A 17,018-nucleotide genomic window follows, 5' to 3' on the forward strand; every position below is an offset into this window, starting at 1 on the left:
GGTCTGGAGAGAAATGTCACCCCCAGAGCATCCCCCAAAGCAATTAATCCAGGCTGAGCGGGAACACAAGGCTGTACCGTCCACATGGCCCACGGGAACCCTCCCTGCGCACTCACTCCTTACCTGGCAAACTTGCCTGCTAAGTTGCTATTTTTCCTCCCCTCCCCCGACCATCAGTTGTTCTGCTGTGCCAGGAGATTTAGATTAGCTAGAAAGCAGAAAAACATTGGATTTCTTGCTTTCTAGCTAATGTTTAGATCTTCGTCTCTGCTTTTAAGCACCTTTCTTAGGACTGAAGCTTCTATTATTCAGTGCAGGCTCAGGTAGCCAATGGCAGAAAGATATATCTCTGAATGAATCTGTGATTCTGTGAGCAACTCAATCTGCCTGCCTGCTTTGCCTGATTTGGGGTAAAAGTTTTCTAAAAAAAGACTTTTTTTTTATAAAAAAAATCAATATTTACATAAATATTTATAATATTTACATACAAGCCATGCCCAACCAGTCACATGACCAAGCCACACCCACAAATTAGGTACACCCATAGAACCGGTTGTTAAGAAATTTGAATCCCACCCTTGCCTCTGTGTGTGTGTGAGAGAGAGAGGGAGAGGGAGAGAGAGGGAGGGAGGGAGGGAGAGAGAGAAGTTAGATCAGATCTCTCTCTCTCTCTCTCTCCCCCACCAACGTCAGCAAGCCACCATCAGTCAAAATTCATATTAGTGGTCCCTGGGATTTAAAGTTATGAGTTTGGTGGTCCCTGAGGTCCAAAAGGTTGGCAACCCCTGGTCTAGAGCCTTGGGAGTAAGGCAGTTTATACATTTTTAAACATGTACATAGATATACCGATGTTATCGGCGTATAACACGCACTTTTTTCCCCTGAAAATAGGGGGCAAATGATGTATGCGTGTTATACGCCGATATAATGTTAAGAAGCCTTCGGTGAATGCTGCTGGGATCGGGGATCAAGGACACAAATGAAAGAAGGGGAGGGAGGAAGCAACCGAAGCCTGTCCTTCTCTCTGGGTCAGCTCTCTCAGTCGCTCTCTCGCTCCTCCACCAGCACAGGAAGAAACTGCTTCAAAGAAGCGGGGGCTTTTCCTGTCGCCGCAGCTTCCCTGAAGCGCCCGTTTCTCCCCACCCCATCCCGTCCGCCCGCCCGCCCGCCCGCCCGCAGTGCTCCGTTCTGCCTGCCTGCCTGCCTTCGTTAATGGTTGAATCGGAACAGCTTCGGCTGAGTAAAAGAGGCGAATAGTTATTATTCTCAGCCAAGCTGCTCCCAAACAACCAGAAACTAAGGCAGGCAGGCAGGCAGGCAGAATGGGACACTGTGGATTGAAGCTGCGCGGGTGGGGGGTGGGGGTGAAATTTCCCTCTTAAAATGAAGATGCGTGTTATACGCCTGTGCGTGTTATACGCCGATAAATACGGTATACATTTTGCTCCTTAAAATAGGGGGGAAATCTTATATTTTTGTGGTTATAAGCATCTGTAAAGTTCAATCTCTCCCCCCCAACCCCTACAAATTAAGTGAAAATGTTGACCTAGGCATGCTGGATGAATATCTAAGATCACAAACCTGCATTGCATATATGTTTAAGGATGTTCTTTAGAGGCTAATTACTGAATTGCCACTAAAGGAATTAAAATTGGCAGGCAGTAGTCCCTATGTGGTAGTCCCTATCTAGTGGAATTTTTTTGTTTAGAGAGCCAGGCATGCATGTTTCTTTCCAAGACTCCTTTCTTGAATTCAGGAAGCTTGAATGAACGTTTTAGATATTTGATTCATTCTCAGAAATGAAGAGCATGCCTGAGGCTAGCATTTGCTTTACATCATGCCAGCTGTCCATTTTTAAAATACCTTTTAATATAAAAGGTGAGGTGGGAAAAGAAAGCTTGAAAGGAATAATTTAAAACATTTTTTTGAACTAGCTACTAATTTTTCAGTGGGGAGAAAAATGAATAAAATAATAGAGATCGAGAAGAAATTCTGTAAATATGTACTGTAGCTTAATTATCAGAAAAAGATGTTAGGGATTTATTTTTTTCATTCTTCTTTGTCTCACTATTCCTTCAAATGTTTTATTTCCTTTCCTTTACAGATGGGAAAAAGAACAGCAGTGTTATATTCCGGGAAAATTGTAGAATGGCAAGCATCTTTTCTTTGACTGCATATTATTTTACCAGTTCTCCTAAATGGGATGCTACACAGATTTCTTTTCCCTGTGGTAGTCCATAGTTTTGTCTTGAATGGTTGGAAGCAGTAAAGTATGTGTCTATGCAAATGCTTCTGCATACGTCAACATTATTCCTGCAGTATGTCAACGAGATTGCATTGAAGAGAAGAATTAAACATGTGCCAAAATCTTTGCAGTAAAGCTGTTGTGTGTGTTATGTTTCTTCAAATTGTCATTACTATACACATTTGATGTAATCAGTCTTCGTGTTGCCTGGATCCCTAGTTTTGTTAGATCAACATTTCCATAAAGGGAGGCAGTGCAGAATTGCAGTGTTTTCCTTTTTTGGAACAGGACAGGCACCAAGTCCTTTGTTGTCTCTTCTGTGCTTTTGAATAATCTTTATTTTCCACTGCTATTTTGATTTTTTGAGAGGAAAGACTGGTTACAAGATATGCAGGTTTCTTAAAACACAACTAGAGATGGAGTGAGAGAAATTTCTTATTAAAATATTATGCCTGTTGCACACTATTACCTGGTGCTCTCCCAGGATTAGGGAACATGTGGATCTTAGATACTGTTTCATAACTATTAGCATCCAGGATGCAACATGTTGGCCACAACAGAAGGCCCAGAAATCTCCCCTCTCTTATTCTCCTGCAGTTCAGATTGTGATATTTGTGGAGAATACTAAAATGGGGATGTGTAAGCGATTATGAAAATTCCTTTAGATATCATGCAGCTTTAAGGTTGAGTAGTGTTTTACACATCCACAGGTTGGTGCCTTCAAGTTACTATTGATTCTAATGACTGCCTGGAGTAGTTCTTGCAGTTTTCTTGGCAAGATTTCAGAGGTGGTTTGCTATTGCCTGCTTGCTAGGGCTAAGAGAGTGGCCCAAGGTCACCTAGCTTCAGTAGCTTTGTGTCTATGATGGGACTCTTGGTTTCTAACCTTAACCACTATACCAAACTGGTCCTGTTAGATATAATTACTGACATTTTATATATGTTCCAATTATCTTCTGCCTTTTTAAGCTAATGGAACAAAAGTAACTTGCCTCAGTCCTAAGAGAGAAACTATTTAAGCATATCCCAATGTCTATTTATTTTTCATTATGCAAAATATATAATATTTAAACGTGCATGTTGTATTATACCTTTTGTAGTGATTTCATTTTATAAGGGGTAAAAATGTAGCCATTTAGTTTATCCAAGTGTATTAACTCCAATTCTAAATGTAATATGTAAATATGGAAGCCACTTGTCGATAAATAAGTTAAAATCAAGTTTATAGTCACATTTGATAGATGACTTTAGATAAGGTTACATCTCCAAGCAGAATTCCAAGAGAATCACATTGAACTTATTAAGATTTACAACATGCTTAGACCCACAGTAGCATGCAAGCTTATTGTCTATTTTGTTTACAGTTTTGGTGTAGTACAAGGCAAAGATCAGATAGCCCACTGCTAATCCATACAAACCTTTGTTCATATATGTTGTAGATAAATATCATGATAGTTATATCATCACTCAGTTGAACTGTCACTAAAATGAATCCCTAAGATTTCCCTGGGGACGGGAAGCTTCCATTGTAAAGCCAGGGATCAAAATGCCTGTTTAAAATTTAGGAGCGGATTGACAAGGTGAAGTAGGATTCTATTTTGTGGTACTACAGGATGTGTCATTAGCAGTGAAATAACTCTGCTAATTGGTTCCAGATGGCAAACATAATATGGTAATAAGGTAGATCTCAATCAGAAGGTCATCAGCTACAAATTTTATCAATGATCCTGTATTATTTCCAAGTGATAGCCAGAACAGAATGGTAGTAAGAAAGGATACACATTTTTTCTGTTTTTGAGTTGATTTTCCATATGCATAAATTTCTTTCTTATTTTTGTATTTATACCCTCTCTTGCCAAAGTAAGAGTTGTATCCAGGAAAAATGTAGAGAGCAAGTATTTAAAAAGTGCCGCTCCTCATCAGAGATCAAAATACTTTACCACTTGTTGAAACATTGATGTTTTGATTAATTCCCTGCCTGTATCTAAGAGAAAGTTAAGATATGTGCAAAGTTCTTCTTCCCTATGTCCGCCAAAATATGAAAACTCATTTATGTCAGACATAGAATGACTAAACACTTGAACTGTATAAACTTTATTATTCTACAGTAAAGTTTGTATAACAGCGATGTTTGAATGCTAGTTTGTTTATATAATTTTGAATAAATTTAAAACTATAATTATTGTATCAGCTCTTGCCAAATAGGTTTAATGAACTATAAATCCCAGATTGCTTATAAAAGTGAAGTGCAGTATTTGCTAACATTCCCTATTCTGCTTAGATTAGGATACTATTTGTTAATATTTGCTCTATTTGTTTTTAAACATTTGTATAATCATGTTCTGGTTAGCCGGGCATATATTAAAAGGGAATAACAGTCAGAACTTAATTATATTTAATAGATTGACTGTGATTTTCAGAATAATCTTTATGATGTAATAGTGGATAAAAGCAAACATTTGAATACATTTTTCCGGGGGGGGGGGGATCTCAGTTCATACCCCTTAATTTTTTGGCCTCTTAATCTTCTAGTACTTTATTAACTGGAAGAAGCAATAGATTTCAAACAACATTTTTTTAAAAATTTGGAATTGTTTAATGTGTTTCATAGACACTGGAGTTTTTTTCAGATCAAACCGCTTTTGGACAGCTGTTCTTTATCTCATAGCTTCCAAATGTGTTTGGACTATGGTTCCCAGTGATTCCAACCATCATTTTTTAAAAAAAAGGTTAGAAGAGGTTCTTTAAAAATATATGGGTGAGGGATAGAAAATGCCACACAAGTTTATTTCTAGGATGTTTTTAAAGAAAAATTAAAATTACTTCTGTTCATGGTCATTGATACTTCATTTGGCTATCAGATATGTTTTTGAAAATCGTTTATATATTTTAGATTAGTCTATGTACTTTACTGAAGAAAGTAGTACTCTTTAATGTTAAAAATGCCTCCGGAATACAATACATCTATCATTTGAAATGGACACTGAAACCTTCATGTATTTTTATATTTAAAGTAAGTTAAATTTACTTCATAAAAGTGTATAGAACTTTAGGTCAGTGCTAAAACTATTTTTTTAAATTTACTTTTATCTTAATTGGATAGCTGCCTAACTCACATAAAAGTGACTTTTATCAAATGCTATTTATTCAGCCAGGGCCTATACATGATGTCCATTTCCTCATGTATTTTTAAAAAAATCAGTTTTAAAGGTTTGCAGTGTGAAACAGAATCTAAGGGAAAAAAGATTAATTCTTTTATTTGTAGTAGTTTATATCAAAAATTGTTTTCCATTTCTTTTCTAGCATAATGCATAGATTGCTTTCCAGCAGAAGAATGAGATTGAGGTGATTTTAAAACAATTTGGTAAAAGAATGATGTGGCATCCCATATATTGCTACATATATCAGCTTTCATAGTTGCAGTCTGTATGTTTGTGTGTATGAAATGAGGGAAAAACTATGGAACTTACACTTGTAATTAGTTTGTCCCTCATAGTGCTATCCTGTGGACTTTATTCAGTCATGACCATAGATTCATGCATAAAATAATTATATATATTTAAACTATTCCTCCATTGTTTACTAAAGCTGGATTCTCCATACCTTTCCTCCTCTCTTTGTTCTATGTAGTAGGTTTTGTAAAACTAATACTGAACCTTCAGATACGTTTTACTACTATTTAGGGATACTTTAGGATTAAAGTTTCTATAGAGACAGAAATGTTTATGAGAGGCTTTTTTATGGCTTTGGAAAAGCTTACAGTATAAATGTTTTAACTAAAGAGCTCATGAGGGAAAGATTATCTGTCAAGGGCATTAATAGAAGGGCTGCAGTGGGTGTGTTTACATGCATAATGTTGGGATAGAGGAGGAAATGTTTATCTTTAACTACTTCATTTTTTTACCTTCTGTTCATCATTATTAATAATGTTAAGCTGTTGGTAATAGTTCAGTTGCTATAAGAATTAATTAATTTTGCTAACTTTTACATAGTGTGACTGTGTAGTCTATACCAAAACAAAAGAAAAGTAATGTTCTCTTTAAATCAGATTGATAAATGGATTGGGAAGAAATGTTGCTTTAGATCCTAAGATTCTTCAAGGTTTCTTAAATGAGTTTGAACAAGGCTAAAGAAGTGTGAATCCTAAAATATCCAGCTTCTTATAATGGGGCAGTTATCAGGTCTGTAAATTTTCACTAATCTTTCACTAATTGATTGATTGATTGATTGATTGATTGTGTGTGTGTGTGTGTGTGTGTGTGTGTGTGTGTGTGTGTGTGTGTGTATTTTCTATCCAGACAGAACCAGTGGAAGAGAATGTATGTAACTCAGGATTGAATTGTGGAATCTTTGGTGCTCTCTGAGCTTGGTTGTTTTCCTGCAGAAATTATCTAGTTATCTAGATAAAATATTAGATAATATTATCTAGATGATATTTTTTGTGCTGGAAGGGAGTAGGGCTTGCTCTCTGTTTATATATAGAAACTTGCTCTCTCAGTGTTGGTAAGGATATTGTTTTTCCTTGGTAATTCTTTGATTAGGCTGTTGTTGCTGCTTGATTGTTTGTCTGGCATCAATCCTAGTGCTAATCCCTTTCTTTGCTCTTGAAACAGTTGGTGTTCCCCTGCCTTTTTTTATATCCACAGTAAGTTTTTCCTATCTCTATGCTGTTGTCCAGGGTACAAGTGGTTTGTCTCTGACAGATATGGTTCCATTCAAAATCCAAGAAAGAAAACCTTAGATTCCATTTTTATAGAGAAAAGGCCTTTTACTGAATATGAAGTGGTAGCAACAGAAGAAATACAGATCTGAAGCAAAAGGCACGGAAATTACATATAGAAAGTTATCCCATGTCCCCACCCACAACAATTGAAACTGGACATCCAATCTGAGGTATATAATGTCATGTGGGAACATCTTAGGTGGCGTCTCACACATCTGGTATGCCAAGATGGTTGACCTTGGCCTAGAAAAGATAAGTGGCTGCATTTGCGCAGTAAGCAAGTAAGCATCCCAGCTTTTACAATTTACACAACTTCAACCTCCAGCACCCTTCCTCCCACTTGGCCCAATTCCTCCCCCCCATTTCTATGGCAGCTGGTAAGAGTCAAGCAGAAGAAATCTTGGAGGCTGACATTCGGCCCTCCTGCAAAGAGGTGTTAACCCTAGAAAAGTGTGATGACCCAGAGTATATCAGAAATATAACAAAACCCCAAATGTAACTAAAATGCCTTCAACTTGGCTTCACTGTTTAATTGTTCACAGTGGAGGAGTAAACTATTTTCAAAATAACATTTCAAAGGAAAAAAACACAGTTCAAATTCAAAGACCCGATAATGAAGCAAAAACCAAAACCAAACTGCACTGAATAAAGTTTCACAACAGACCAGGATAGATAATTACCAACTTCAGGAAGATAACCAAGTACAGTCCGTTGGAAGAACGCCAACCAAGATAAACCTTTAGAAATAAAACTAATTTGTTTTCAGCATCTGTTAGCACGCAGGTTCAACCTTTTATGCAGATCTCACACCTGCAACCCATGAAGAGGATCATGGCCCTCTCCTCCCGAGTAACCATGTTTTACCCTGATCCTCTCCTCCCTGCGTGTGCCCTAGGGTGGATAGGGGATGGGCCTGGGTCCTCTTCTGACTGCTCAGCCGGCCTCTGCCCTTCCCCAGCCTCCTCCACCACCTCTGGAGTCACACTTCCACTCCCTTTTGGCTGTTCCTCCTCTTCCTCAGAGTCAGTCTCTACCAGGGGCATGACAGAAAAGAGAAGAGAGTGAAATAATAAGAAAATATACATTCCACATACAATATTATGTACAAAAAAACCATTAAGGCTTGTCAGAATATTTCTAACAAAACCTTGTATAATCTTAGGGGTCCTAACATCGCGTACATTTACCCATTCCGATTGAGAAGGAGGAAAATACTTCCAAACAATTAAATATTTCAGTTTTCCTTTCTGTTTCCTGGAATCTAGAATTTCCTTGATTTCAAAATGTTGCTTGCCCTCTGTCAGAAGAGGAACTGGTGGGGCAGCCTGGTCAGGTTGCAAGTCGTGGATGTATATTCAGGTTTCAGCAAACTAACATGAAAGACAGGGTGGATCCTTCTAACGGTTTTTGGCAGTTGTAGTTGCACAGCAACAAGATTCACAACCTGTACAATTGGGAAAGGTCCCACATATTTAGATCCCAACTGTTTAGATTTCTGGGTTGTTTGTAAATACTTAGTGGACAAGAAGACTTTATCACCCACTTGGTATGGTTTTTGTATAACTCTCTTGTCCGCCTGTTTTTATGAGCTTGATGAGCATCATCCAATGCTTTACAGGTAACTGGTCAGGTAAGCTGAAGTTGGGTTATCAACTCTGTTAACGATGGGATTTTGGGTTTCTCCTATGGCAGCTCTGGGATGGATACAAAATCCTGACCCGTAGCTACCTTGAATGGGGTGAAACCAGTGCTACTGTGAAGAGTTATTGTAAGCCACCTCTGCAAAAGGCAATAGGTCAGACCAATCATCTTGTTGATAATTGATATAACATCTAAGATATTGTTCCAATACCGAGTTATTTCTCTCCCATGCCACATTAGTTTGTGGGTGGTGGGTGGAGCTTAAGCCCTGGGTGGAGCCTAATAACTTCAAGAACTCTTTCCAGAAATTTGAAGTAAATTGAATCCCCCTATCTGAAATTATATGGTCAGGAACACCATGTAGTATATACACATGTAAGATACACAGTTTAGCCAAAGTTTCTGCAGAAGGGATTTTTGCACAGGGTATAAAATGTACTTGTTTGAAAAATAGGTCAGTAGCCACCCAAATGACTGTATTTCCCCCACTCTTAGGCAATTCCACAATGAAATCTATGGAAATTTCCTTAAAACTTTTACAATTCAAACAACTTCAACCTCCAGCACCCTTTTCCCCCACGAGGCCCAATTATCCCCCCCCCCCGTTTCTATGGCAGCCAGAAAGAGTCAAGCAAAAGAAGAAATCTTGGAGGCTGACAGTCTCTTCTGGATGATACATGCATAGTCTTCTTGTGTACGTGCAGCATCTATTTTCTTCTGGATTCTCTAGTATTTTGTCATTTGCTGTAGGTTCCTTCTTTACAAAACCATTTTTCAAGAAGGCATTTATAGCTTCCATTAATGCCAGACTAAAATTTCTCTATTTACATTTAATCCTGGTGGTTTAAAGTGGTGATGGACACAAACAACTTTTTGCAGTGTGTTTGAGCCTTCATTTGGATAATAACCCATATAGGCCAGAGATGGTTTTTTCTTTTCTTCCCTAAGCCATGTTTTTTAACTGCAACTTTAGTTGAAATGGTCCTTCTAGCATCAGCAGTATCTTGATGTAATTGACAAGAGGTGCTGGATGCTTGCTGAGTCAGCCAAGAGTGTGCTTGCCAAGTGACTGCAGTAGAAAGAAGGCTTTTGCTAGCCTCAAATAGAGCAAAACCAGTATGCTTGGGGGGGGGGGGGTTTGGTTTGTCATGTTGTTTAATGCCATCTTAACTTTGTGCTCTTTTCCGACTTGGTATAAATTTTACAGTAAGTTTTACAGTTGCTGTTTATTCTTTTTTTGAACTAGTTTTCTGGATTGGACTGTGCTATGAATCTATTAATTCATTTTACAGAAATTGAAATAAGGCAAAGCATTTTGTCATGTTTGTGTATATTTTCTCCCATAAAATAGATTATCCTGTATTAGCCCAGCTCTCATTTTAATCTACTGGGTTTCTATGACTGAATGGGTTCCCAGTACAATTGTTGAGTCTGTCAAAAATTTTCATTGATGTATGTAACTAATTACTGAAATTAATTTTTTGACGTCACTGAAAAAACGTGGCTTGAGCTTTCTAACAAAAAATAGGCTAATACCTGTTTTATTTCAGTTCAGATTTGTTCTTTAACAGTTCTGTTTGCAATACAAATACACACAACCCTCCTTATTCCTTATGTACTGCTATCATGAGAAGCCTAAACTAAATTTATGAATATAAAAATATTCTTTGTGTAATATTTTGATTACATCAGCTTACAAATGTTTTTGGCATAATGCTTGCTTATTTATTATGTATTTACAGTTTGGGAGACTACAGGTAGCCCTTGACTTACAATAGTTCATTTAGGGATTGTTCATAGTTACAGCAGCACTGAAAAATGTGATGTATGCTCATTTTTCAAAGTTACAACCTTTGAAGCATTTGATCAAAATTCAAATGCTTGGCAACTGACTCACATGTAAGCCAAAATTTCATCAAATTTTCTTCCATTATACATTTATTTGTGACATTGCAGTACAATATAAAAGGAATTGGCATCCTCTTCCTCTTGATTAACATTTAACATGTTACTTTACTTGCTGCCCGATATGCTACATATGTATATATGTTGACAGTTGCTTTTTTTAATAAATAGTATAATGATTTGGAATGCAAATTAAAATGTATAATGTAAGTAAAAAGTTATCCTTGTCTTAATGGAGACAAATGGAGATTCTCAATCATGCTGGTCATTGTTGTCCCAAAGGGGCTTTTCAAAAAGCAACTGGACTTTCTTGGTTTTTTTGTTGAAAATATTTATCTTCTCATCCAAGAAACTTCTTCAGTTCTGACTGTTAGAACAGAAGGAGCTTAGATGAGAAGTGAAATATTTTCAAGGAAAAAAGTCCAGTTGCCTTTTGAAAAACATATTTGGGATATTATATTTGTTTCATAACAGTGATGTATACGAGCGATAAAATAAGTTTAGATCTCATAAGAAATATTCCTCTCTGATTATTTCTGTTCTCATACTCCCTTTTCCCTCAAATTTTCAACATTACTGAAAACATAAAATGCCATTGTAAAGAAATGTAAAGAATGTAAAGAAATGAGATCAGATAGTCCTATCTCATATTTTAGTTAAGACTGATAAGATTATCTATCTATCTATCTATCTATCTATCTATCTATCATTAAACTATCTTTCACAGCACATTATTTGAACAATATAATATAAGGCAAATACAACTGTATAAGATGGAAGTCTATGTGATATTAACTTCTTAAAGTAAACAATAAACATCATAACAGAAAAATAAAGAGTAAATTGGGTACACATGAACATATGAGATAAGTAAGTTATTTTTAAAATGAGCAAAGGCTAATATGCATATATCATATGAATGATATTCTATCAATTTCAGTAAATGCATACTGTCTATTGCTAATAACCTGCCTTTACTATGAACAAAAGGATTTGGGTTATGAGGGATTCCAGAATAGTTTTGATTTAGCGAATGTATGACATTTAGCTTGAATTGCAGGACCTTGGATAGCTCTAGACAGATAAAAGTATTTGAGGAGAGCCCCAGACCCAGGAAGGCATTTGAAGCTATGCTTGCCTCATATAGGGGCTGTTCAGTCCCTTCTGATTTACTAACCTGCTTGTGTTGAATGACAGTCTAAAGGAAAATTGTGCGTGTAGATTAGAACACAAGCTGAATTTGGTGAATAATACAAATAGGGGGTAACTCCTAACTTGTGTTCAAATGTTCACACATAGCTGCTTGATAGTCAGCATCAATGTTCAGTGCTCCAACAAGGACTCAAACTTTGAAGAAAAGTCTCCTTGAAGGTATTTGTAGTTCTTCATTTTATTCCATTCCTCTTCACTCCCCTTCATGTGAAGGATCTTAAATGGCTTGGCCTGAAGAGCTCTTGAAATCTGCTTTTGAACCGATGAACAGGTAGAAGCAGATACTTTGAATATTCCTTGACATCCAGGATGCTGCAGTGGTTGAAGTTCCTGGGACATCCAAGTTAAAGCTCATTGTGTGACTATGAGTCAACCATTTTCCCTCAGCCCAGTCTATCCCACAGTGTTGTTATAATGAGAAAAATAAGAGGAGGGAATACTGACCAACATTTACAATCTCTTGGTGAAAAGATAGACTTGTATGTAAAAAATCAGCAAACAGTGCAAATTGAGTAAGAAGATGCTAGCTCACAGAGATTCTCTTTCTTGGAACTTTGTTTGAATGGTTCTGACACAAACTAACAGACTTTGCTAAATTAGCTAAAACACAGCTAATAGATTTTGACTTGTCTAATTCTAAATTAAGTTTGTACCACTTGCCTTCTAATCCTTTGTTATAATCATGGCTTATCTTTAATTATTGTGATTTTTAAGTTATGTTACTTTATTTTAATTTCATTAAGTGTTATGATTTTGTATTGTATCCTTTTAAAAAGCCAGCTGCCTTTTAGAGAAAAAGAAATATATAAATAAACATTCTGATTGTAATGATTTGTGGTTGATTTCATGGAGTAAAGATGAATGCAAGTGTTTAAAGATATTTTTGCACTTTGTGGCTGAATAATATTTTTTGTATATCACTTTACTAATGTTTCTTTTATTTCAAAATCATAAAATGGCATGCAAGTCTTTTGTGACCTTACCAATAATATGTATTTCTCTGTCTAAATGATTAAGGGGGAAAAACATGTTTGTAAATAATCTGCACCACACATGTAAAATTTTCATCTCCAATGCAAGAAATTCAATTACAGGGAAGGACAAATACCTGAATCACATTGATTTAACCTGCCTTCCCTATCTGACTAACTCTGGAAATGTTTGGATGGAATTTTCAGTTTTCAATTAATGAAGGAGCTGTAGCGTCCACATAATAGTAATCGGAGAGGATTCCCAATTGTTGAGGCTGGTCTATTCAGTCCATTTAAAGGAATTATAAGTTAAGAAGAAATAAATCCTTAGTTTAATATTCTTTTTAATTCAGTTGGATTTTCATTAGAGTTTAAAACCTGACTAGATTTATTTTTGAATTCTTATCCTTTCTATGCTATATTATTATTATTATTATTATTATTATTATTATTATTATTATTATTATTATTATTATTATTATTATTATTATTATTATTATTTATTATTATTGTTGTTATTATTATTATTATTATTATTTATTATTAATTCATTTTTGAAGGATTATTCTGGTTGAATAAATTAATAAAAATGAATGTAAACGATTTCCCTTCTGTGTAAATGTAAATGATTCTCCTTCTAATTTTCAAGGTAATGTTTGGAATATTATTGATTTTATCTTCCAAAACATCTAATAAAATATTGCTAAATAAATAGTGTGATTCCTTCTATTGATCATTGATGCATTTTTTTAATGCAGCATTATGGCATTTATTTGGCAGGCTGTAGCAGATCTTCTGACTCTTCCAACCAAAGTAAAAATGATAAAGTTCCAAAGCTCTGCATACGTAGAAATTTTATTCTTGGCTGCTGGATATTTCTCTGCCTGAAACAGAGGATAAATATAAAATTTGTATGGACTGTTCAAACTTTTTTCAAGGCTAATAGTGGTTGGCATCCTTTATGACGAATGATCAGCAGGCAAATTTTAGAGTTTTAGGATGACAACTCAGATGCTATAACTTAGTCAACAGCCTCACATTTCCTGGATCTATCTACTCCCACTGCAACAAAAAGATGGTTACATAGCAGAACTTTATATAATATCTTTAGTTTGCATTTTTAAATGTAGGTTTTTTTAATGATTAATTGAAGGTATGAATTATGGCAGAAGATGCAGAGTACAAAATTGTACTTCTTTGCTGAGGCCAGATTAGAAGGCAATTGCTGAAATTGAAGATTAAAATGAACTGCTAAATATGAAAATGAAAGTGAAGGGGAAAATGGGTGGCTTGGCAGTTGTTGCTGTGGAGATTTTGGAATGCTATTAAGAAAAGAATGATCTGATAGTGATGGGTCAGCAGAAGTATGGCTGAGGGGGAAGGAACCAAGTGAATGGAGGATAGAACAATGTTGAGAAATGTAGACCTGCAAGCTGTTGATGAGGCTTGGAATGTTGGAGCTTTGTGGGAATGGAAACAGACTTCTGCGTAGTTAATACTGTATGTGATGACCCGTGGAGTGGCACAAAAGCAACACAGCCAGAAAACAGATCTAACTCTCCTTTATTGCTCCAACTTTGCCCCCCAAACGTCCTCACTTTTATTACAAGTCCTGGAGCAAAGTTTTCACATGCACCTTCAGCAGCCTCTGGCTGCAAGTAGTTTCGTAATCCAGGTTAGCCAAACAGTAACCAGGGCCAGCAGTCTAGTAAGCCAGGTTAGCAAAACAGTAATCAGAGCAAGAAGTTCAGCAAAGCAGGCAAACAGGGCAAGCCCCACAAGACAGAGCTCCAGTTGTCGGCAAGTGCACATGAGGCTCCACAGATTCAATGCTTGTTCCCGACAAATGCATTTCCCACCGGCACCTTCTTACATCTTGGTCCCCAAGTGTGCCTTGTGAAGGGGGGTGGGGAACTCTCCTCCCTCATAGCCTGTGTTCTCATCAATGCTGCCACGAGAATCCAGGAATAATCCTGAAAAGCCTTGCCCAGACTGACACTGCCCTTCCCAGTTTCCTCCAAGGCCAGAGGAGCTGCCCTCTAAATCTCTGTTGCTCTCTCAATCTCTGTTGATTCTTGTTCCAGCTCATCTTCCTCAGCAGATTCAGATTCTGACGAAGGCATGACACTGTAGAAGGGAGGAGTGTGCAGAGAAGAGACAGGATATGTAAACAAAGAAATATCTGAGACATAGTTTACCATCAAAGACATTAGAAATAAGATACTGACGATATCTGTCAAAAGCATTGCCAACATTTATACTCCCCCGTTGAATGATAGGTGAAGAAATTGGGTGAGTAGAAAGTTCTCTTTTGGATATTTAGTCTAGAGCACGGAGTTTGAATTAGAAGCTGTAATACAACCATTGGAGAGCAGTGGTAACCCAACTTTCCCTATGTGTTTGAGAATGGGAATGGTGTTTGGGTGGCTGTCCCCAAATTGAGACAATAAGATCTGTGTAGTGTCCAGACCCTAGTGAGAAAGAGACTTGAGCTAAGTGTGACAAGACAAGAGTTGCTGTTTGCCCCAAAGTCATTATAATTTTCTGTACGTAGTCATAATTCCATATCGGATAACACTCTTCCAAAAGAGCAGGCAGGTGGAAGCTATGATCAGGGCATCCTTTCTACAACATGCATTAGTTGTATCAACTTCTGGGAGAAGAACAAGTAGTAATTATGTATTCTGTTACCACCACCAGGATAAACTACTGGAATATGAATTGTTTTGTATTATCTGTAAGGACTACTCAGATACTACAGTTGGTATAAAATGCAGTTGCCATTCGACTGGTAAATGAGAGCCATGTTAGCCTGTTGTAAAATATCCCAATAAAGAAACAAGAGCAGTAATCCAGTAAAACAATTCTTACTTTAAGATTCAGATATTTCATGAGCAATTTAGAACATGAATAGCCAACATACCAACACAATATAACAACATTCCATCAATAACCCATTGCAATGAGGTCGAGACAGTAGCTAGATCCAGCAAAGAATAGCTACGGTCAGTGGCCATGATCTGAGACCCATCTCCCCCTATTATACTTTTCTTCTGACAGCCCTTCTGTATATGGAATTTTACTGAACCTATTTACTTGTTCTCTCGTACTGTTCCACAGTTCACACTTATGTGTACATGTAAAACTCCCTACCATCTACTTTCAGTTCCCTATTTTTCAATATTCCTACTCAAAATAACCTCTGAAACTGTCCACTTTGCAGATACATGTTATAATATTGCGCTAATGCATCAGATTACAAATATTTCATTATTCTTAGGAAATCACTCTTGCTGACACTTTAATATAACATTTTATTCCAAGCCTACTTTAATTCAGGGCCTATATAATTTTTAAAAATCAAAATCCACTTTGCTTTCTTCTCACACGCCAATACAGCAAGTGCTTTACTTGTTGCAAAGAGGCTTCTGGATAAAGTCATAGACCACATAATATCAGATCATAAGTTGTTCAGCAGAGAAACTGCTGCTCCATTGTCATTTTAGCTCTGCTCCTTCTGTATAAAATCTAGAATGTTATTTTTGACCTTTAAAGCTCTACCTGATACCTCTGTGTCCACTTCTTTGTCCAGGAAGAAACCTTATTTTTTTATTTTTCAGTTATCTCGAATTTATCCTGGCCATGAGAAAGTGAGATCAGTGAGGGCTTCTTCCTGCCAATCAGCTAGACTAACACAGATTCTAACATTTTTCCATGGAGTAGTAAAAACTGAGCTGTTCCATAGAGTCTTTGGTAGTTAAGGCTACAAATTTATTTGTTTTCATTTTTCTTCTTTTTTTTGGATTTGAATATTGAAAACACAATTTACTTCCTAGACTATGCGGAGGTGGTTGGATTATACCAGAGGTGTCAAACTTCACGTTGTCACGTGATGTATCAAGACTTTTTCCCCCTTTGCTAGACCGGGGGTGGGAGTGGCCAGTGTGTGACACATCTGGCCTGCGGGCTGCGAGTTTGACACCCTGGATGATACAATCTTAAGGTTCCTTTCTAACTGTTATGATTCTTTGATCATAAAACATGGCTTGCTGTGATATACCTGTAAGGGAATACCTCAGGTTGGAACTTCTTCTCCTTTCTGGCTTGGTATATAGGCAACCTGACATATGTAAAAGCTCCTAAAGAATAATTTTTGGAAGTTAAGTCTGCTGGTTGGATAGGTTAAGCTTCGTAAACTTTTTTTCAATAAGACGGAGAGGATAATAATTCATTAGAATCCAATACAGAATACACAGTAGTGCCAAACGACATTGTAAATTACGACATTGGCAAGCTCCTTTTTTGTTCATTTAGTTTTGCA

The 17,018-nt window shown here is 36.8% G+C and overlaps 1 protein-coding gene across 1 annotated transcript in view; it reads left to right on the forward strand.

Annotated features, from left to right (window-relative positions):
- Nucleotides 1-17,018, forward strand: part of IGSF11 (immunoglobulin superfamily member 11) — a 185,958-nt gene that overhangs the window by 28,880 nt on the left and 140,060 nt on the right. The window lies entirely within an intron of this gene.

This window comes from Notechis scutatus, chromosome 5 (genome assembly GCF_049901735.1).
Source record: "Notechis scutatus isolate UNSWTSFEM ecotype Mainland chromosome 5, rNotScu1.2, whole genome shotgun sequence".
Taxonomy (NCBI): Eukaryota; Metazoa; Chordata; class Lepidosauria; order Squamata; family Elapidae; genus Notechis; species Notechis scutatus.